Source organism: Heterocephalus glaber, unplaced genomic scaffold (assembly GCF_053883595.1).
Source record: "Heterocephalus glaber isolate CG9 unplaced genomic scaffold, H.glaber_assembly_v1.0 deba00001472, whole genome shotgun sequence".
Classification (NCBI taxonomy): domain Eukaryota; kingdom Metazoa; phylum Chordata; class Mammalia; order Rodentia; family Bathyergidae; genus Heterocephalus; species Heterocephalus glaber.
The window spans coordinates 70,713,690-70,737,875 of record NW_028258315.1 but is presented as its reverse complement, the minus strand read 5'-3'; the positions used below and the strand labels follow the sequence as shown (position 1 = coordinate 70,737,875).

General features: G+C 38.1%; 1 long non-coding RNA gene across 1 annotated transcript in view; it reads right to left on the bottom strand.

The window, feature by feature from the left end:
- Window positions 1-3,905: 3,905 nt before the first annotated feature.
- Window positions 3,906-24,186, bottom strand: part of LOC110344506 (uncharacterized) — a 58,948-nt gene continuing 38,667 nt past the window's right edge. Inside the window, exon 5 of the long non-coding RNA XR_002387105.2 lies at window positions 3,906-4,213. This is a non-coding gene — a long non-coding RNA (uncharacterized LOC110344506). The remainder of the gene's footprint in view (window positions 4,214-24,186) is intronic.

Here is a 24,186-nt window from a genome sequence, read left to right as displayed (position 1 = left end):
ACTGGCTCACACACGGTAAAAAAACACAACCTCTGAAAATAATTTAGACTGAGTGGTTTACAAAGTGACATGGATCAAAGATGAAACACACAATTAATTCAAATGCTGAGAATAGGGAGTTTTCAACATGCTTCACTAACTATGCCCAATTTGGGGAAGGTATTCCAATTGCACATTAGGATTAGGTGAGGAAGCCTTTAGCTCCTTCTATCCCTCCACGCTTCTCACAGAAAGATGTACATGTTCTGTGGTCATGTACCCTCTCCTTGCCCCTTGCCCTCTCCCCTCTGGCCTCCTCAGCGATGCTTTCCAGGTCTGCTTCCTCTTCTCTTCCTCGAGGCTTGGCCCTAGACCTGCTTTTATTCTCTTTCTGGACTTCCATCCATTCAACTACACCCCACCCCTATTCCTCACTGTCTCTGAGCAAGTGACACTTTTGATCTCTCTCCAAAGCTGCCTTCAGAGCTTCAGGCCTTAAATCCAGCTGCCAGCTGACTGTTGACCACGCCTCTTGGGTATCTCCCAGGCAACCAGATGTGTCCACAGGGACTCTGCCCCTTCCTCCTGTCCTACTCTTCCTCCAATATTCCTTTCTCAGTGAGAGCAAATCCATCCACTCAATTGCAAAAGTCAGAAAACTAGGAGTCAGTCTTGAAACTTTCTCTGCCTCACACCCCATCTAGTCCATCTCTGACTCCTAAATATCTACTCCTCTCTCTCCTTCCAAGATCAGGTGTGCTAGCATCTCTCCAACAAAAATGACAGTGACTTATTAGCCGGTTTCTCCACATCCATATCCCATAGCCACAGCCAGGGGGCCTTTCTGCAGGAAAAAGTGATCATGCTTTTCTCCTGCTGAGAACTGTTTCATACATTGTAATGTTTTAAGTGCAAAGATCACGTCTTTAACATGGTCCATAACATTGTAAAAGACTTTGCTCATTTCTGCAGCTTCATCTCTAGATACTTTCCTGCCTCTCACACCCTCCCCCAGTTCCACTCTGAAAACTACACAGGTCTTTCATTTCCTCAAACTCTCCCTGCTGCTCTCTGCCTCTGCACCTTCAAACCAAGCTGGGTTTTCTCTGCCCATTCATACTTACTCACCCTGAACCTGCTTGGCCAATTTCTTCTTATCTTCTGATCCCTGAAGACCTCTACCTCAGAGACATCTTCCTGAATCCCTAAGCTTAGGTCCAAATGTCTACTGATCCAGGTTCACAGTGTCTTTGACTTCCTATTTTTGGAGAATTATACTTTTTAATTAAATGGCTATACCGCCTATTGTTTTCTATCTTTTGTATCATACTTCCCCCCCACAAGAATCTGGCACTGTGTCCTGCACATATGACACAATCAGTAGGCTGTTGGATAAATGAATAAAGGAGTAAAAGAAGCAAAGATAAAATTACCTTAAAAAGGAAAAAGGTCATCTCTGGTCAAATTAGTCAAAATATGTGTTTTTATTTCCATGAATTAAGTAAAAAAAAAAAAAAAAAAAAAAAAAACTTCTCTCTCTCCCTCTCTCTCTCTCTCTCTCATTGAAATTAGTGCCAAGTATCCCCTCCATAGGTTTTGTCATAGTACCTGATGTCAAGCAGGGTATACCTCTCTGCTTAGTTAATATATTTCATCTAAATGTAAAGGTTTTACCTTTGGAAGAGATAATTTATGAAACCAAATTCTGAAGTTCCATATATTTCATGTCCTCACCAGCTGTCATTTGCAAATACTATAATCATGACTTTCATGCCTTTTCAAAAGTTGTTGATAAAGGTCTTCTTATGCTAGCACACAAAACCCAACAAAATACCTGCCTCTTTCCCAGTAAGGTAGGAAAAATATTTGCAATTTATCCAATAGCCATTTCCCCAATTTTCTTGTTCCTTGTTCTCTTTTTGATATAAAGTTTTAAATAATCCAGAAATCCATTTTTTCAGCTTCCTTTGCAGGTAATGTGGGCTTGACACATAATAAGATATCTCTAAGGAAGAATGAGGGAAATCTCTTGCTCCTATTTTTTTTAAAAGCAAGATTGACCTAAAACGTGATCTATAAACACTGATTATTTCATAACATCTACCTCTGAATGTGGTTGTAATGTGTGGATCCATGGCAATCATCTTATGACCACATAGTAACAAACATGAAGGCAAGAACAATATGCTGAAAGTGGAAGAGCTTCTGAGCCAGCTTGTTGTGACTGTCTCCAGAACTCTATTCATGAGAAATAACTGTGTCTTTATTGCCTAAGCCAGTATTAGGTGGGTTTTCTGGGATTTTCAATAAAACGTCTTAAATGATGTATTTAGTTAGACTAGGACCACTGACTAACATTCCAAGTATAGTTGATCAAACAAACACAATTCTAGCTGCAGTGAATTTCAATCTTCATTTCTTTGTCTTATTCCCAGAGCTTTCATGAGAGATTTTATCTCAAATTCCTTGCCCAAGTTAAGGTACTGTGAGACTATGAGATTTTCCTCTCTTGACAGTTCAATAAGTTTACACTATAAGCATTGCTCTTCTTCTGAAAAAATATATATAGATACAGGGCATAGCGTGCTTAGATTTTGTTTTGTAAGATTTGGTCTGGATTAATATTAAGCCTCTTAAGAACTTCCTATCAACTTCGTTCTATTTTTTTCCATAATCATTTTTTAAGGTAGAAAAGTACAGCGATAGCTCAGTTTTCAAATGGCTCCAAGTTGGAGCTTTCCACTACACAAACAACAAAGTTTGAAAAAAAATCTGCTCAGTGTTCATAATTTTGCTTGGTGGTAGAGCCAAAAATCCAACTTGAATAAACTGTATGGTCCAAGAGTAAGTTATGTGTAAAGTCTTGCCACGGACACAACGTAGTGATGCTTCCATCTAAGTGCCACTCTCACCCAGACAACATATGGTGCTTGTGTTAGTGTGTCAAAACTTTCAATTGTGCTTTTTTGTGCTTTATTTGCATAAAATATTGTAACCATGGCTCCAAAGAAAGTTAGTGATATCAGCAGTAAAGCTAAGATAAAAACTATGAGACTCAGGATAGAGTCAAAGAAAGAAACCATTGCAAAATTTCTTAAAGTTCTGGAAAAATGAATTTATAAGTGTAAGCTTTGGGCCTCAGTACCAATTATTTGGTTTTCCATTATTTCTTATGGGAAAAATATGTTCAGTTCTCAAACTTCTCGGTATTTGAACACAAATTTGGGACGAATTCAGTTCGACAACCAAGGTATCACAACAGTTTAGATCTAAAATGTCTCCAAACATCTCATGTGTGAGGAAGTATATTGGACTATGGAGGAGCTATACTCACAAGTAGATTCATCCATTGATGAGCTCGGTAGCTGAATGTGCTGTTAGGAGGTAGGGCCTAGATGGAAGTGGGCACTAAGAGAGTGACCTGGAGGTTATAGTCTCTTCTCCAGCTCCTCCCTTCTCTCCCTCCTTCCTGGCTGCATGGGATGGGCAGCTGTCCTCCACTATGCTGTTCCACCATGTTGTTTCTGCCTTGGAGCCAGGCAACCTTGGACTGAAAACATGAGCTAAAATAAACCTCTCCTACTTTAAGTTGCAGGTTGGATATTCTGTCCCACTGATGGGAAAATGACTAAGATATACCTAATCCAATGGGAATGTAGCCTGGAAGGGTACATGCCTGTCCCTGGCTTCTCCCCTCTCACTCTGCTTCCTGGATCCCATGGGATAAGCAGTTGTTCTCCACCCAAGCCCTTCCACCATGCCATTTCTACCTTGGAGCCAGGTAACCAAAATAAAATTCTTCTTTAAGCTGTGGGTATTGGGTATGTTGGTTATTTCAGTAATGAGAAAGTAACTAAGATGCATAGTTTTTCCTTCTGAGCAGATACAACTGAAAAAAAAAAGACAAAATAAATAATTTCTGCTGTTCTTCCAAGCCCTTTATTTTTTTTTTTATCCTGAAAGCATCTTCAGAGGCTATCTCCAGTAAATAGGATAGTCATAATGACCCTGGTATTAGGTAAAATGTTATTTAGACTTCTGTAATGTAGCCCCAACATAACAGTGGCCTCACTAAGAAAGGTAATCATTCTAACCCAACAGATCAGCCAGCAGCAGCCAGAGTGGTAGCTCCATAATGTCAAGTAGCAAGTCTTCCTTCATTTCTGTGTTATAGCATACTTGGCTGATGTCTCCTCTTGGTCCAAGGTGGTACTCTCTTCATTTGCATCTAAATCTGTATCCAAAGCACCAAGATAAAGACAAGAAAATAGAAGATAACTGTCTTTTTAAAAGTGTAATTCAAAAATTCCAGCACATCTGCCCACATCTACTTGATTAGAACGTATTCACATGGTTACATCTAGGTATAAGAAAGGCTTGGAAATGTAGTCACTATTTTGGGAAGCCATGTGCCCAACTAAAGATCAAGGCTTTTACTACTATAGAACAAAGAGAAAAGAGAGTTTTGCGGGACACCTTACAGTCTCTATCAGAATCCCCCTTCCCAAAGCAATCCTATTTCCTGGGCTGAAGTTGCAAGCATGAACAATAACATAACATTCTAAATGGAAATCAAGTCAAAGGCCAAAGCTGGTTCTTGAGCGAGACAGAGGTCACGTGAATCAATTGGTGAGGCCCACTATTTAATAGGAAAAGTTTCTGTAATAGCAGTTCTCAAAGAATGCCTGGCACCAGCATCATCAGTTGTCAGATTGACCTGAGAATTGTTACTAATACAAAATTTGTGGCCCTACCTAGACTTACTAAATTGGAAACTCTGGAGATGGAACCCAGTAATCTGTGAATTATGAACTGTGCAGGTAGCATCAAAGCATGTTCAAGTTTGAGAACAACCCCATCATAGAGTATAGCACTTTATAGGCCCATATTAAGCATTTATTAATTCTATAAATGACACCAGGTATCTGAATAATTCTTATGTACTCAGGTGAGCAACAAATTGCTCAGTTAAAGAAATATTTTGATCATAAATTATATTCTAAATAATATATATTTATATCAAGGAATCTTCAGTTTTTCTTAAGGATTCTGAATATTTAATTTGCCTTTAACCTTTTCAGAAACAATAGTTATCCAGCAGTGGATTTAAGAATCAACAAAGGACAACTTCTCCTTACTGTATTTACTGTGGTCCACAAAGTCATGGACTAGCTCTCCTGAGCAGCCTGAATAGCATGTCTCTTAGGGACATCCCTCCCCAGGGAAGGGATGCCAGTGGCTGGCTCAGCAGGTAGAGGAGACGAGAGTCTCTGGAACATCCCCTCACACTTTTCAATAGTTTCCTTTCCTGGCTCATAGATCTGAACTATTACTTATTTACTCACTCTTGCCTTTCTTTTCAAGTTGTATTACTGGTAGGAAGTAACACATTGTCTTTATAATCATTTCCAGCAAAGCCTTTTAAACTTTAATGTGCATATTAATCACCTGGGAATCTTGGTAAAATGCAAATTAAGATTCACTAAGTCTGGGACTAGGTCTGGGACCACTCTGAGAGCCAGCATTTCTAACAGGCTCTCTCACATGAGGCCTCTGTTGCTGCACAGACCATAATCTGAAGAAAAAGAATGTGTAGTATTACAGGCTAGAGAGTAGGGGAGCTGCAAAGAAAGCCTCCCAAATTTAGTCCAAGAAGTCAACACCCATGAGGACTGTTAGGCTTTCATAAGCACATATATATTTGTTTTTTTTTAAAAAGACATATGTATATTAGGAAAGGAAACAAGATGCCCATTCCCTTCCTTTCAGGGTAGGACATCTTCCCTGGGAATCATTACTGTTGGTGAGGATATTCCTCATGCATGTATTCACACGTTGAACATTTGCTAAGCACCTACATGTCCAGGGTGCTAACTCAACCCTCAAAGCATCATCCAAATCAGCAAAAGGGAACTGTCATGGCCCCATCCCCTGGCTGGGCTTTTCAGCCTCTTGAAGATCTCCTCCACTCCTTCTACTCATCAGAACCCTGGATCACCTCAGAAATGCATCTCACATGCTATTATTTAATAGATTGAGTGAAGCATGGGGGCTCTATTAGATTTTTCTCCATTACACTATTTTGCAGGCATCTTTCAGGAGACAATGTGCCCCAGTGGCGAAAGATAGTGTCATGGCCACTTTCCTCCTCTGTCCACTTATAGTACTAGTATTCAGCATTTCTCCCATCAACTCAAATCATTCTTTTAGCTAGCTATTAATGACAGAAAAGCTCTCTCTGATTTACTTTACACTCTAAGCCCAAACATTTTCAATGTCTTAACTGAAGGATTGAACATGCTTCTTCTTTACTATTCCTTAAGCAAGATGAACTTCTAAAACTTCCCTGTGTGTAGCCTGACTCTCCTTTCCTCATTCTCCACAGAACATCATTTAAAATACTTTAAGAATTCTTCTATTCATAAAAAAATCTAGAAACCATGAAGACCCTGGGCAAATTGAACATATTTTTTCAAGCCAAAAAAAGAAGAAACATGCCTAGAAAATTATAAAGTACTTATGAGGACAAAGGAATGAAAATATACAGACAGGCTTGTCCTAAAAAGCTTTAGACATACATTCTTCTTGGCACTGGGTAGCTGAAAATGTTCTGGAGGTGATATAGAAGAGGGAAATGACACATAGTAGGAACAGACTATATGCTTCATGATTACAGCATTTGGGGGAAGTTAGAGGGTTAGATCTATATATCGCAACCTATATTTCATTATCATCTTCCTTTTTTAGACATTTTTTCTTATTCAAATCCCATGAATTTCTTTTGTAAGATTTATTTTTGATTGACAAATCGAAATTGTATGTTTTTGGAACACAAGGTAATATTTTGATATATGCATACATGATGGAATAACTAAATCAAATTAATATTTTCATTGCCTCATATTTATTTTTGTGGTAAGAACATTTAAAATCTACTCTTTTGTTACTGTTCAAATATACCGTATTATTATTAACTATAGTCTCTATGTTGTATAATACATTTCCAAAATTTATTTCTCCTAAGTGAAAATTTGTACCCTTTGGCCAACATGTTCCCATTCCCACCTCTTTCTCATGAAATTTGAATACCACAGATATGGCAGAAGGAAAAGAGTGCTCTGGAAGGTCTCACACCTTCAACTAAATGCTCCAGCTCACAAAAGACCCATGTCACTTTTCATGTCTGTTCTTTGGTCAGAATTAGCCATTTGGCCTCCTCAACCACAAGAGGGCCAGGGAATTAATTTTATGGTATATCCTAAAAGTGGAGAACAGAAGAAAGGGCACCAAAGATTCACAGAACAACACTGCCTTTGCCCAGCCCTGCTAATCAGAGAGTATGCTGCCAACCATGTACAGAGACACTTTCAGGAGCATAGAATGGAAACTTTCCTACTCCAAAGCTCAACTGAGTTCTTGCCAGAAAGAATCAGCAAAGACACTTCCTCTTCTCTCACTATCCTGTCCAACATCTAGTTCACTGGTAAATCAATTGTGGCAGAGCAACATGCACCACATTCTGCCTTTTCTCACACAACCACTTCGCCTTTGTCCCCCTCACTGAAGAGCAAAAGCCAGCAATAGGAAGTTAGGAGGCTAAGAAGACTGTTAGAGCAACTCTATCAATTGCAAAATGGTCCAACTGAATACCTTTGGAGAAGGGCAAGATACAAATGGCTCAACACACTAGCATGTGTCATTGGACTAAATGAAATAAAGTAAGTGCTCAATAATTACCTGGTAATCCATGGTTGGACAAATCAATGAATGTAAAACATAATGTTTGCTTGTTTTTCACAGTCCTCAATAGTACATTTTCCCTTCTATTACTCATTGTCTTATCTTGACCTGGACCACTGGTGTTCTTCCTTGCCATGTTCCAATCTCAGCTGACCCATGAGCTCTGCTCTCTTGTGGTCACATCATTGGTTTGACAACTTGATTTGGATTACCTGTGTTTATTACTGTGCTTCCTCTTTCCTTCCTTCCTATTGGCAGGCAAGCTCTTGGCCCCTTCTCCAGATTGTCTCATGCCTGATTTGATCCGTGACTAACCAGGCCTTGTGTTAATCCCCCCCAAAATATTCAAGAGGAAAGGACCTCGTGACATTGACAGTGAAACAATAACTTTGATAAACAAAAAAACTTGTGAAATGCCAGATACGTGCACAGAGACATTCATCCAGGAGCCAAGAGTTTTTGTACATTTTCTGGTTCTCATTTCAAAACACGCTAATGAATCAGGGGATTGACAGTCAGTAGTTTCATCATTCTACACATAGTTATGTTGTAAAGCATTCCTAACACAAAGCACTATAGCTTCTCTTGAAAACTGTGAACTGTGAGTAAGAATCAATCAGGCAGTTGGCCCATTTTAGGTAGTTCAAGTGTCCAAATGAAGACTTATTGCAAGCCAAAATGCCTAGGGTATTTAAAAATATGAATATGTTATTGAAACCTCTCTGGGGATAGGGGCAGGAACTGAGTGAAGATGTAAGGATGGGAACCAGACTTTATGTTTTATAAGTAATACAGTGAATAAAAATACCATTGAGGAAAACAAGAAGAAGAAGAGAATCCCAGCCCATCAGAAAAGGTTTGTTTTAAAAATTTTAGAACCAAAGTTCAGAAGGGTCAACAGAGACTTGCTGTGAATACAAATCCAACATCATTAACCTGCCAGGTGACCATCTGAGTTGTGTGTATCTTGTCATGTTTCTTGTGTGTGCTTCATATAAATCAAAAACTTCTATTTCCATCTCTATTACTCCACTATTCTTTACAAACAACATAATGGAGAAGAGAGAGTACAGATAGCCAAGAAGGAAAATGGGCTTAGTTGCCTTCTCAAGGAAGGCAACACATAATGCATGTATTTCTTGAGCACCATTTGGGGCAGGCACCGAGGATATAACAGTGAACACAGATGTCATTCCTGATCTCATCCAACATCAAAATAGAGAGAAGAGATGATAAGCAAATAAACAAACAAATGGAATGTCATATGACAAGGCTAGGTAGATAATAAAATAAGATTATTTCTTTTATAGATATGAAAGTTGGATGATACTTTAGAGTAGTCCGGTGAGATTTTTTTGCTAAGCTAATGTCATTTGAACTGAGTCATAAATGAGAAGAGAACAAGAAGTACAAAGACCTTGGGACACTAATGAGTTTCATGTTTTTAAGGAACTAAAGGAAGATCATGCACCTGGAGAAGTAAAAAACAGAATGATAGAGAATGAAGCTGCAGCAATGTACAGACTTAAGGACCAGGGTAGAATGTTTGAACTTCTCGGTACACGAAGTGTGACTGTCACACATCCATTAGGAAAGTCGGGTCTGAGTTGTCGCCCCTCTGTCTGTTCTACCCCATACCATTATGTAGTAGCTAGGTGAGTGGGGTCTCGATTCTAGTTATGTAACAATTACTCTGTTCTACAAGTTTCCTAGAAGCAGACCATACGGCAAAGATTCATGTTCAAGAGATTTGTTAAGTATATCCAGAAGAAACCAGTAAGGGAGAATTGTGAAGTAAGATAGAGAAGGCAAGGAAACTAGGGGAGGGGGGATTCTCAGGTACACTCCCAAAGATGGGAGCTAGAGGCAAGCTGGAATTCAGAAGTGAAAATTAGTTAATACTGCCAAGTTGATCCAAGTTAAGGTAAGGAAGCTGAACTTTTTGTAGTCTCATATCTGACGATCACTGATTAAAAGCCATCTCAAGACAAGTGAATTCCAGTACTCTAAATCTTCCAAAAGAGAGCTGCAGCTGGTAACTATTGAAAGCAAAAATATACTGAAGTATATACAGACACACAGAGATAGGCACATACACACACTTACTTGGAGCAAAATCGGATTCTAGAGGATCTGGCAGAGCACTGATATGACCCAATACACATCCTAACCAAACTTCCTAGTTTCAAAATATGGTTGACCACTTGTTGTGGGTGTGGCCTGTTTTCTCATCTAAAAAATGTATATAATCTCTTAAATTCTTTATAGATTTGAGATAGTAGACCTTTGTCTGAGGGACCACTGGTGAAAATTTTTTCCCACATTGTAGGTTGTCTCTTCACACTGCTGGTGGTTTCTCTTGCTGTGCAGAAGCTTTTTAGTAAAAAGAGATCCCATTTGTTGATTGTTTGTGCTAGTTCATGGGCAACTGAGGTTTTGTTCATAAAATCTTTTCCTACGCCAATGTCTTCAAGAGTTCTACCTAACCTCTGTTCCAGCTGGTTCAGTGTTTCTGTTTTTATATTTAGATCTTTAATCCATTTTGATTTTAGATTAGTGCATGGTGAGAGATATAGGTCTAGTTTTAGTCTTTGGTAAGTTGAAACTCAATTCCTCCAGCACCATTTATTAAAGAGACTATCTTTCCTCAGAACTTAAAAAAAACTCTAAGAACTTAAAAAAATCAGACCTCCCAAATTTAAAGACCCAATCCAAAAATGGGCAGCTGAAATGAACAGACATTTCTCACACAAAGAAGTAGACATGGCAAATAAACATATGAAAAAATGTTCAACATCACTGGTCATTGGAGAGATACAAATGAAAACAACGCTGAGATTCCACCTCACTCCAGAAAGAATGGCTGCTATCAAGAAATCAACCAATAACAAATTCTGGCGGGGCTGTGGGGAAAGAGGAACCCTGCTCCACTGCTGGTGGGAGTGTAGACTGGTGCAAGCACTGTGGAAATCAGTATGGACATACCTCAAAGAACTAGGACTGGAAGTTCCATTTGACCCCGCTATTCCCCTGCTGGGTATCTTCCCCAAAGAATTAAAAGAATCATACTACAGTGATATATGTGCACCCATGTTCATAGCAGCACAGTTTGTAATAGCTAAAACTTGGAAATAGCCCAAATCCCCATCAACTGGAGACTGGATCAAGAAAATGTGGGTTTTGTATAAAATGGAGTACTACTCAGCCATCAAAAACAAGAAATTAGAGACATTTATTGCTAAATGGATGCACATTGAGATGATACTCTTAAGTGAAATAAACAGGACACACATGTGTAAATACCAAATAGTTTCTCTAGTGTGAGAAACTGAAAGTGTAAATTAGGACTAAAAGGTATAATACATAATGTGAAATAGGAAGAAAAGGGGCACAGGGGAGGGGGAAGTGGGAGGGGTAGAGGAAAGGAAAGAGGGGGATGGAATTAATATGAGAAAACAAAAAAATGGAAAGAAAGTCTTTGTAAATAGGGAGGGTAGGGGAAGAGGAAAAAATAAGAACCAAGACAGTATGTAAGGGTGCATATCTCCAATGATGAATGTCATTATGTTGTACACCTAAAATGTACCAATAAAAGGATATACAAAAAAAATTTTTTTAAATGTATATAATCTCATAATGTATTTAATATCCTTAAAACAATGCCTAGCATATAATAGGCATTTGATAAATTTTATTATATTTTCACCTAATCTGGCACCCCAAAATTACTGTGACAATCTAATGGACTGTCTTACCATTTATTACTTTCTCCATATTCATGTGAGATCATAAAAACTCCACTGACTTCCAAGAGTATAAGAGCTTTATAATAAAGTGAGGTGGCAAGCTAGAAGATTATCCTCAAAACCTTCGAAGAGAAATATAACTGATTCCCACCTAATTATACATCAAGGTATCCTTAAGAGTCATTCTTCCCCCTGGGGAAGACTAGGAATGTTCTTAATAATAACCAAAGAATGTTATTAGCTGTCATAAATAGGTTTAGAAATCACAGATGTCAAAAAACTGTAATCAAACTCTTTATATTTTAGTCTATTACAGGTGGTAATAGACTTGTTGCTGCTTCTTGGATTCATGGATGTATTTTACTGCTTCCACAATTGTAGTACTTCAAATGCTGTCCTACTCTCTAAGAACTGAGGTACATGTTCACTTCAGCAGAAGTTTTTAAAATCTTGATTAAAGGACCCAATGTCAAAGAATCTCTATTTAGCACTCAAAAGGACTATGAACATTTAATTGTATTCACACGTCTTTCATCATCCCACTTCCCAGCCCCTAAATTCTATGCTGTTTCCAAATTGGCCCATCTCTTTCCATCCATTAAAACACACCCTCAAAAAGCAAGGCATGACCTGCAGTACAGGAATTAGAAACCAAACTCAATAAGCACAGAGTCCTCCACAAAGCAAGATAAGACTCAGCTCAGAGTCTGGTTGGAAAGGAAAGTAATATATTCTACCCCTTAAGGTCAACACAGTTTATTTAGATGGAAATTAGGGGGACTTGATTGATAAAGATTGTTTGTAAAATGTAGTTGGCTTAGACTTCTAGATAAAGATTGATTGTCCTCCATGGTTCTCTCCCTTTCTGTCACGGTTGAGATCTAGAATGGTCCCCAAAAAGTCTCATGTGTTCAGAGGTGGGGTTTTTGGAAGGTGACAGGATCATGGAGGTGCTATACTCATCAGTATGTTGATCCAAGGATGACTTGATAGCAAAATGTGCTCTTTAGAAATGGGGCCTGGTTGAAAGAGGCATGTCGCTGGGGGCATGCCTTTGGAGGCTGTATGTCCTTTCCCAGTTCCTCCCTTCCCTCTCTTCTTCCAGGCTGCCAAGAGGTCAGCAGTTTTTCTCTGCCATGCCCTTCCATCATGATATTTCTAACTTGGAGCCAGCCAACCATGGAATGAATCCCCTGAACTGTCAGCCAAATTAAACCTCTTCTCCTTTAAGTTGTGAAGGTCAGGTATTGTGTCTCAGTGATGAGAAAGTGACTAATATATTTCTTACTAAACTCCAAGGAAATTCCAGTAAAGGAATTTTTTTTAAAGTGTTAACACAAAAGGACAAAGTAAAAGAGGAAATAGCAAATGAATGTAGCTAGAGGTGGGACTGAAAATACAACAATTAAGTGAAAATCCACATATTGAACCAGTGAAAAAATCACACACACACACACACACAGAACCTCCAGTCTTCTTTCTAGAATTTCACTCTGAAAAACTAAAAACTAAAGATCACAGTTATGAGAGCAAATTTCTGGCAGGAAAGACACCAAAACAAACAGTAGAGAAGGATCTAAAGGAAGCAGAGATAAGAAATGGAGAAGAAACACTTGAAAATTCTGTATTATATAGTTTTCTTCAACTTTTTTAGTGATTATACAGATTAGTGGGTTTCATCTGGCACATTCAGGCATGCGTGGAACACATATCAATCATTCTCACCCCGCCACACCCTTGTGCCACCCTTCCCCTCAGTTTCATATGGGGTGCAATTTGTGTAACATTCATAGCAAAACATGGTGTATACCTACAGAAAACTAAAACAGGAAGGGTTTTTCCATTTGTGAAACAAGAAAGATGCTACTTTAAAAGTATGGATCATTTTCAATGAGCAAGATATGTCATATGCATGTACCAATTCCCCAAAATGAACATCACTATTCTGTAGTATAAATATGCACTAGTAAAAATATATTTTAAAAGTGCCTACAAAAAGTAGAAATCAAACAATAACACATACAATCATTTAAAATATCAGTGACACTAAAATTTTGATGGGAAAAAAGTACCTTAAAATGGATGGAGAGTTTAACAGCAAATTGGATCTCTTTTTTTTTAAGCTGTTATTTCTTTTCTGTGCTAATTACACTTGAAAGTTGAGCATACATGGTATTATTCATTCATAAATTAATTCATTTATTCTTTTATTTTTCTTAATTACTTGTAAGTTTTATTAATGAGAGTTGATAGTTGAGGCGAAGATTTATTTTTGAATGGAGAAGACTACAAAGTTTTGCAGTGGAAGGGAAAACACAGTTTACAAATGAGCTTTCAGCCCTTTTCTTTTGGAGGCCTCTTGGGTTTTCCCCATAGGTTCTAAAGTCGTCTCTACTCTCTTTCTTATGAATTCTGGCGATTCTTGTTACATACCTGCAAATGTGATGGTATCAAAACTATATTCTGGTAAACAAAACATAAATTTATATTCTGTAACTCTAACCATACCCTTATAACAAACAAGGATTTTAAGAAACCACTTTGTCAAGTTTCTTATGTCTGAACTAGTTTCATGTTCATGTAACTTTCCTTTAGGATACTCTATATTTGTTTCTTTAAATGATTTACCACTTAGTGTTATTGTTTCATTCATTAATTTATTCACCCGTTCTTTCAGTTTTATGTATTTATTTGTTTATTGTTTCTTTCTCTAGTTAAATTTTTGGCACATACACAATTTTTTGATGGAAAGGCTATATAAAAAAATTTGAGAAACTTACCCAGAAAATATAATAAAACTTACTCAGAAAGCGTGTCAATTTTTCAAAGATACAGTAAATGGGAAGGAAAATAAAAGTTGGTGATCAATCAGCAAAGTCAAATATCTAATTAATATGAATTCCAGAGAGAAAGAGCAGGTAAAAAGGATTAGAAAATTATCAAAGTCATAATAAAAGAAGACAGCTTATAACTGAAGACCTCTGAGTGACAAATACATGAATAATAAGATAATAAGAGACTCGACCATAGGTATGTCATCATGAAAAATCAGAATATCTAGGACTCTAAAAGCCTTCTGAGAAATAAAATATGCCACACAGAGATGTTAGCAAAAACAATAGCAGCACTAGATGTTAAGAGAGATTAGAGTGATTCCTTCAAATTTTGGAGAGTCATTATTCTAATCTAGAATTCTACGCTAAATCTAACCACCAGTCAAGTACAAGGAGAAAATAAAGACATTCACAAACATGAAAATGTTTAACAAAACACCTCCTGCTTGCCCTTTTTATAGGAGCTATTAAACAATATGCTGCAATAGAAGAAAAACTGTGAAAATCTGACATGCAGAGGGTGTAACAAAAGTGGATGAAACAGAAGATTCAGGGTGATAGGCTGGACATGGGGAAGCTCCATGGAGAGGAAAATGAAATAAATAAATTAGGAGATGTGCTTTGTCATTTTTTTTTAAATCCATATCATTAATGGATCAATAACATTTGGGGAAAATTAGGAAAAGTATAAACAAAACTAATTAAAAGGAAAATGGAAGCAACTATTAACTACAAAAAAATTAAATTGCATGAAAATATAATCACAAAATACTAGTTATTTCATCAGTAAAGGATATTTATAAACTTGGAACAATGCAAACAGTAATTTTTGATTGAAACAAAACTTAATAGATTGGAGATATAGTAGAGAGGGAAGGAGAGAATTAGAGAAGTCTAAAGCAGGGAAATTTTCAATTATATAGCAAGAAATCAAAAAATGATGTTAAGAAATAACAACAACATCATCTGTTTCTGACTCATGCCAAAACTGAAAAAGTTGATCTAGAAGTAGAGATTAAGTAGAAAGACAGTTGTCAGAGGCTGGATGTTTGGGGGACTGAGACGCACAATTGTAGTTAGGAGGAACAAATTTCGAAGGATCTATTATACAAGAAGGTGACTATAGATGATGATATACTATATTCTTGAAAAATATGAAGGAAGTGGATATTATAGTCAGTCACCACATAGATTATAACTATGTAAGGCAATGCATTTGTTAATTAACTAGATTCAACCACCATTGCATTTTTAACCATTTAAACCAGATTTAACCATTCCACAATACAAATATTTATGTACTTCTAAAACACGTAACATTGTTTGCCAATTGTTTAAAATGTTTGTTTAAAATGCATAATATAAACATACAATGTTGCCTGTCATTTTTTTTAATTTGAAAAAAGTGAGGTTTTTTTGAAATGTAAAAGAGTAAAACTATTTCTAAAAATGCTAAATGGTTGTTTCTGGGGGATTTAAACTAGGGAATAACAAAGGGGATCCAGAAGGTCCCTCTTTGTCATAAATATCTTAGCACTATTTTTTTAGAATGTAGATATAAAACTTTCATAAAAATGGAGCTTTTTAATGTGAGGAAGGGATAAGAAAATTAATTGGCCTTGTGACCCATTCTCTATCAACAAATGTTCACAGATGTAAAACTCTTCTTTTTGAGATGGGGGCCAGGTCAAGAGATTTTGTAAGGAAACCGAAACCCACTCAGAAAGCCATTAAAGCCTAAGCCAGTTTGGAACCAAAAATCAAAAACATACTCAGATTTGAATCCAATAAATAAAATATCAAGTTCAGGCTCAAATAAAAAAATATGCATAATGGTCTTGCAGCTTTGGTTTTCTCTGATCATTTTGGTATACACACATATAGCACTTTACTCAAACTTCTCAGACTTGTATTCTTATTATTTATATTTGACTTTTGATCCTTTTGAGTCAGAATAAACATTGTAACCTAGTTGTTGTTCTTTCTTTCTTGTAAGGTAAAGTTACAAAATAAAATAAAGTTGCCCAGTAAATTCAAATTTCCAATAGACAACTAATTTTAGTATAAGTATAGCCCAGATAGTCCCAGGGATTACACTTATACTAAAAAATATTCCTTGCATATCTGAAATCCCAATTTAACTGGGAATCCTGGGTTTTTACTTGCTAAATGATAATTCTATTTGAAGAGTTACATCTGGCTATGTCCCTCGCACAACTGCTTCTGAGTTAGTCCATGCTGCAGCTGGCTTTCCTCACCACTTGCTTCCTCTCTGCTGTTCGGTGCCACCTCGAGCCATTGTTTCTTTATGCTTGGTCACTGGAACTGGAAGGCTCCGCCTCACCCTGAATAAGGTGAAGCCACTGCCTTGCTGTCATCAGTCAAGGGATGGGAGCTGCCGGCCTTTTCCTTTGCTGCCCTACCTCTTGACAACTGTCACTAACATAGAGTCTGTGCCATTGTGAGATTTGGTGACACAGAGCACAGAACATAAGCATGATTTTGGATGAAAAACAAAACAAAACAGCTTTCACTTGGAGTCCTGTCATGGAAAACTCCAGGACCTGGCTCACTTGCTTATCTTGTGGTCAACGAATGTCACAACCTCTTGTGAATGATGAAATCTTCCCCCATTAGTACTTCAGAATATGAATTCCTTTTTTCTCCTCAGTAGGATCTAATTCCCACTCATGGAAGTAGGTCTCACCTTTCTCCAACAGAGGACTTGGTCAAGTTAAGAATCTCCCTCACTGCCCAACAGTGATGAAAATACTCTGAATCCTGATTGTGGTGGTATGATTCTATGAATATGCACATCTACAAAGATGCATCAATAGTTACACATGGAATGGATGTGGTGAGCACTGTATAAATGATATGTCAAGGAATGATTTTTTCAAGGTATTGCCTGATCATGTGTGCGTGTGTGTGTGTGTGTGTGTGTGTGTGTGAGTGTGTGATGTGTATGTGTGCTTTTACTGGGGACTGAATCCAGGACTTTCACACTGAGGTTTCACATTGAGGTACATCTCACCCCTTTTTAAATTTTTATGTTGAAACAGGGTCTCATTAAGTCAGCCAGGCTGGGCTCAAACTCAAAGTCCTCCTGTTTCAGTCTCCCAGAGTGCAGAAATGACAGATATATGCCACCCCATTCAGTTCTAGGAATGCTTTTACTAAAAGAGGAATTAATCATTTTGAGAATCTTAAATCACATCACAGGAATTTCAGCAGCACAGCCCAGGACTTCACATTCCAGGTTTGGATTTTCTTATATTCTGGCCATCAGTGTGAAGAGTGAGAATATACCTCCACCTATTTCTTTTTTCTTTTTTTCTTTTTCTTTTTGGTACCAGGGATCGAACTCAGGACCTCACATTTGCGAAGCAGGTGGTGGAACCACTGAGCTAAATCCTCAGCCCTCCTATCCATTTTTGAATCACACACACACACACACACACACACACCTCAAAAACAGCACACAATATGGTCCATTAAATATCTTATAGAAAGAAAAAACTATTAAGTAACAAACTCTATGTGGCCTAAAATGTGCAAGATACAGCTTGGTAGAACAATTTAGTCAAGACTGGCTCACTGACCTCTACATGAATGCACTTGCATATGATGCAACATTAAAAATAAAATTAATAAATAAGAAGTCCTCTGAACTACTGCAGGTGAGGTAGTGGGGTGGAGTTGAGGAGGTGCTTAATGTTGTTTACAGGAATAGTATTGACTTCCATGGTTTCCACCCAACAAAGGGAAAATTCCATTTTCGGCTCAAAACTCAATCAGGAAATGAATTTTCCTAAAAAATGGGAACAGCTCAAAAACTCCTCCCTAGTCCATGGCTCAAAATATACAAACCAGACAGAGGGCTTAGCTCAGAGACGGGAAGAGGCTGAGCTCCACCCAAGAAAAGTCATTTCTGGGTAAGGAATTATTTGGAGCCAGGCATTCTGCAAAGGACATAAGAGGGAAGTAAACCTCTTAAGCAAAGAGCAGGTACTTACAACACAAGCCTCCTGAAAGCACGCACACAGATTCCAGCAACTTTCTGCAAACTTTAATAAAGAAATGCTTTGGTACTAAAGAGAGCAATAGAAGAGAGGAAATAAAATAAGCTAATACCAAATCTAGACAGCCAAAGGTCAAAAGAAAGAAAAGAAGATGGTGGTCAGCATTAAAATAATAGTGGTAGCAAGGAGTGGTGACCAATGCCACCACTTAGCACTCTGGGAGGCTAAGGCAGGAGGATCACAAGTTTGAACCCAGGCTGAGCAACTCTGTCTCAAAATTTAAAAAGGCTGGGGATGTAGCTCAGTGTGAAGGCCCTGCGTTCAATCCCCAGTACCACATACACACAGAAAAGAATAATAATAGTAATAATGGCAACTAACTCAAGTAGTCACTAAGTCACTAAGTCACTAAGACCAGTCCTAAACACTTTATGCACATTTAATCCTTATAACAAGCCTAAGAGCTATAACTATTACCAATCCCACTTGGCACCTGATGAAACCAAGGGATTGAGACCCAAGCAAATGGCGCAGTCACACTGAGATTAGCAGGGTCCAAGTCTGAGTCCACCTCTAACTGACTGAAAATCCTTAACCCTTAGTCACCTCGACCTGATGCCTTGCTCAGCAGAGTGCATTCCCCAGGCCAAGAGAGTTGAGACTGCCCTGATCTGGTTAAAACTCAGAGTCTCAGAAGGCACCTGCAGATCTACGGAATCTGAATCTGCATTTTAACAAATCTCCAGATGATTCTATGCATATTTAAGTTTGAAAAGCAGATAATCATATTAATTTTTTCTGGTTAAGATTCTTCACCAATTCCTTTATGAGACTATCCTAGAAATGGGTATAAAAATCTATTCTATAGAATTCAAAATTAAATAAGCTCTGTTCTTTTTTGAAAAAATACATATTAGTTAGGTTTCTTCAAGGTTACAGGGATGACGTACCCACAAGTTACTTTACAGCTATGCTTTTAAAATTTTTCCACCAAATACCCCTAATAGCTAAAACCTCAGCTCTAGAAGTTCTGAGAATCATAACCTTTCTTTTCTTTCTATCTTCCTTTTTTCTCTCTCTCTCCCTCCCTTATTCCCTCTCTCCCTCTTTCTATCTTTCTTTTTTGGTAAACTACTATACTGAGTTGTAATTTTCACATTATAAGATTCATCCAGCAAATTTATAATTCAATAATTTTTAATTAATTCACTTATTTGTATAATCATCACCATAATACAGTTTTAGAACACTTCTATCATCCTAATATGATCCTTCATGCCTGTTTACAGTGAACCTCCATTTTACCACCAGCCTCAAGCCACTGCTAATCTGTTTGTCTCTATCGATTTGCATACTCTGAACATTTTATATAATTAGAAGCATACACTATGTGATTTTTTTATCTGCTTTTTTCACTTAGTGTAATCTTTTTGAGGATCATTATATTGTAGCATATCTCAGCAGTTAATTTTTTTACTACTGAGGTGTTTTCCACTGTATGGAGCCGTACAGCACTTTGCACTATTTAGCAAATTTGAAAAAAATCGAAACCTCAACACCCACAAGCCACCCGGGGAGCCCCATGGGCAGAGTGCTCCGGGCTGACTGAGCCCAGCTCTGTCCGGCCGGCCACCCCCACTTGTGACCAGGAGCCAGTGAGGACCCCCGGGCACGCCCACCAGCCATCCGCCTACTCCGGCAACAACAGAGGCCACCTCCCCACCCCTGCCTCTGGTCTCTTCGCTGTACAGCTACCTGGTTCCACACTACAGAGGTACAGGGGGCATTAAAGCCATTGTCCTGAGCGCCAGAAGTGAACAGGTAGAGGGCCTCCCTCAGGCTCCTTGATGAAAACTGAAGCGCACTGGAAAAGTGAAGAGAATTTCTGCAATAAAGGCACACCAGACCACCGTACTTGGTAAGTTGGAGGGATCATCACCTCCCACTGGAACCTGGACTATCTTCAGGGGAAGGGCAACTGGAACCTGCAATAGAACCTTGCACAGTTCAACCCTGCAGGAGGACAGGGAGCTCAACTTGGGACTTGCAGCCAGAAATCTGCCTGAATCTCACGGGTCTGTGACTGGCTTACTGAGACTCTTTGGCTCATAACTGCACACTGCTGCCCTTGTCGTCCATTGTGACAGCAGAGATATACCCTGAAGGAATCCCTTCACTTTTATCTTTTTATTTGTTATTTTCAAAATAACCAATTTTTTTTGCTCTTTTTTTTGTCTAAATTCTTTTATTGGTACATTTTAGGTATACAATACATTTACATTTATCTTTGGGTGCTTGTACCTGCACATGATGTACCTTGGTTCTTATTTTTTCCCCATTACCTGTGTGCCCTTCACCCCTCCACCCTTCCCTATTTACATACTTTGTTTCCTTTTTTTTTACTTTTCTCATAAATTTTCCTTTCCATTCTTTCCTTTCCCCATCTCTCCCACCACTCCTACCCTTTTGGACCTTTTCCTATTTCAAATTATCAATTATTAGTTATTAATCCTTTTGGTCCTTATTTACACTCTCAGTTTCTCACACTAGAGGAATTATTCAGTATTTACACATGTGTGTCCTATTTATTTCACTTAAGAGTATGGCCTCAATATGCATCCATTTAGCTATAAATGACTCTAGTTTCTCATTCTTTATGGCTGAGTAGTACTCCATTTTATTAAAAAACCACATCTTCTTTATCTAGTTTCCAGTTAATGGGCACTTGGGCTGTTTCCAAGCTTTAGCTATTACAAACTGTGCTGCAATAAACATGGGTACACATATATCTTTGTGCTATGATACTTTTAATTCTTTTGGGAAAATACCCAGCAGGGGAATAGCTGGGTCAAATGGGACCTCTAGCCCTAGTTCTCTGAGGCATCTCCACACTGATTTCCACAGTGGTTGCACCAGTCTGCACTCTCACCAACAATGGAGAAGGGATCCTTTCTCTCCACAGCCCCACCAGCATTTGTTATTGGTTGATTTCTTGATAGCAGCCATTCTTTCTGGGGTGAGGTGGAATCTCAGTGTTGTTCTCATCTGCATCTCTTGAATGATCAGTGATGTTGAACATTTTTTCATGTTTATTTGCTGGTTTTACTTCTTTGTGTGAGAAATGTCTGTTCATTTCAGATGTCCGTTTTTGAATTGGGTCTTTGAATTTTGGGAGTCTGATTTTTTTTTAGTTCTTTATAGATTCTAGATAGTAGACCTTTGTCTGAGAAACAGCTGTTAAAAATTTTTTCCCACATTGTAGGTGGTCTGTTAGCTCTGTTGGTGGTTTTTCTTGCAGTGCAGAAGATTTTTAATAAGATGAAATCCCAGTTGTTGATTCTTTGTGCTAGTTCCCATGCTACTGAGGTTTTGTTCATAAAGTCTTTTCGTATGTCAATATCTTTAAGAGTTCTACCTAACTTATCTTCTAGCGAGTTTAGTGTTTCTGTCTTAATATTTAGATCTTATTCCACTTAGATCTTAGTTTAGTGCATGGTGATAGATATGGGTGTAGTTTTAATCTCTGACAGGTTGAAATCCAGTTTTTCCAACACCAATTATTAAATAGGCTATCTTTCCTCCAATGCGGGTGGTTGGCTCCTTTGTCAAAGATGAGGTGGCTGAGTATGTCTGAAGTTATTTCTGCATCTTCTAATCTATTCCACTGATCCGCAGGTCTGTTTCTTTGCTAGTACCATGCTGTTTTTATCACAGTAGCTCTGTAGTATAGCTTCAACTTAAGTATTGTGATACTCCCAGGCATGTCTCTGTTGCCCAGAATTGCTTTTGCTATTCTAGGTCTCTTCTGCTTCCAAATGAATTTTTGGATTGTTTTCTCTAGCTCTGTGAAATATATTGTTGGAATTTCAATCAGCATTGCATTAAATCTACATAGTAGTTTTGGCAGTATGGCCATTTTCACTATATTGATTCTTCCCACCCAGAAACAAGGGATGTCTCTCCATTTTCTTTTTTTTTTTTTTTTTTATTAAATTCTCTTACTGGTACATTTTAGGTATACAACACAATTATATTTCTCACTGGGAATTGTACCTTTACATAATGCATCTTGGTTCTTATTTTTTCCCCATTCCTAGCCCTCCCTTCATACCTTCCACCCTTCCCTATTTACAAAGACTTTATTTCCATTTTTTCCATTTCTCAGCATTTTTCCTTTCCCTACTTTCCTTTCCCCTGCCCCTCCCACTACCCCTACCCCTTTTCACCTTTTCTTCCTATTTTACATTTTCAATTATTCATTCTAATCATTGGTACATTTTAGGTATACAATATAATGACATTCATCATTGGAAATTTGCACCTTTACATAGTCTCTCTTGGTTCTTATTTTTCAGCCTTGCCCAGTCCTCCCTTCAACCCCTCCAGTCCTATTTACAAAGATTTTCTTCCTATTTTTCCATTTTCTCATATTAATCCCATTCCCTTCTATGCTTTCCTCTAGCCCTCCCACTTCCTTCCCCTTTGCCCCCTTTCTTCCTATTTCACATTACCTATTATACATTTAGTCCTTATTTACACTTTCAGTTTCTCACACCAGAGAAACTATTCGGTATTTACACATCTGTGTCCTATTTATTTCACTTAAGAGTATTGCCTCAATGTGCACCCACTTAGCTATAAATGTCTCTAATTTCTCATTTTTTATGGCTGAGTAGTACTCCATTTTATAAAAAAAAAAACAAAACACATTTTCTTTATCCAGTCTCCAGTTGATGGGCATTTGGGCTGTTTCCAAGTTTTAGCTATTACAAACTGCACTGCTATGAACATGGGCACACATATATCACTGTGGTATGATTCTTTTAATTCTTTGGGGAAGATCCCCACCAGTGGAATAGCAGGGTCAAATGGGACTTCCAGTCCTAGTTCTTTGAGGTATCTCCATACTGATTTCCACAGTGGTTGCACCAGTCTACACTGCCAACAGCAGTGGAGCAGGGTTCCTCTTTCCCCACAGCCCCACCAGCATTTGTTATTGGTTGATTTCATGATAGCAGCCATTCTTTCTGGAGTGAAGTGGAATCTCAGCGTGGTTTTCATTTGTATCTCTCGAATGACCAGTGATGTTGAACATTTTTTTCATGTATTTATTTGCTATTTCTACTTCTTTGTGTGAGAAATGTCTGTTCATTTCAGATGCCCATTTTTGGATTGGGTCTTTGAATCTGGGAGGTCTGATATTTTTAAGTTCTTTATAGATTCTAGATAGCAGACCTTTGTCTGAGGAAGAGTAGGTGAAGATTTCTTCCCACATTGTGGGATGTCTCTTCACACTGCTGGTGGTTTCTCTTGCTGTGCAGAAGCCTTTTAATAAGAAGAGATCCTACTTGATTGTTTGTGCTAGTTCACGGGCAACTGAGGTTTTGTTCATAAAATCTTTTCCTATACTGATGTCTTCAAGGGTTCTACCTAACCTCTGTTCCAACTGGTTCAGAGTTTCTATTTTAATATTTAGGTCTTTAATCCATTTTGATTTTAGTTTAGTGCATGGTGAAAGATATAGGCCTAGTTTTAATCTTTGGCAAGTTGAAGCCCAATTTTTCCAGCACCATTTATTAAAGAGGCTATCTTTCCTCCAGTGAGGGTGTTTGGCTCCTTTGTTGAAGATGAGATGGCTAAGTGTGTCTGGCGTTGTCTCTGCATCTTCTAATCTGTTCCACTGATCCTTAGGTCTGTTTCTTTGCCAGTACCATGCTGTTTTTATCACAGTAGCTTTGTAGTAGAGTTGCAGGTTGGGGATCGTGATACCCCCTGCCATGTCTCTGTTACCTAGACTTGCTTTTGCTATTCTGGGTCTCTCCTTGTTCCAAATGAATTTTTGGATTGTTTTCTCAAGGTCCATGA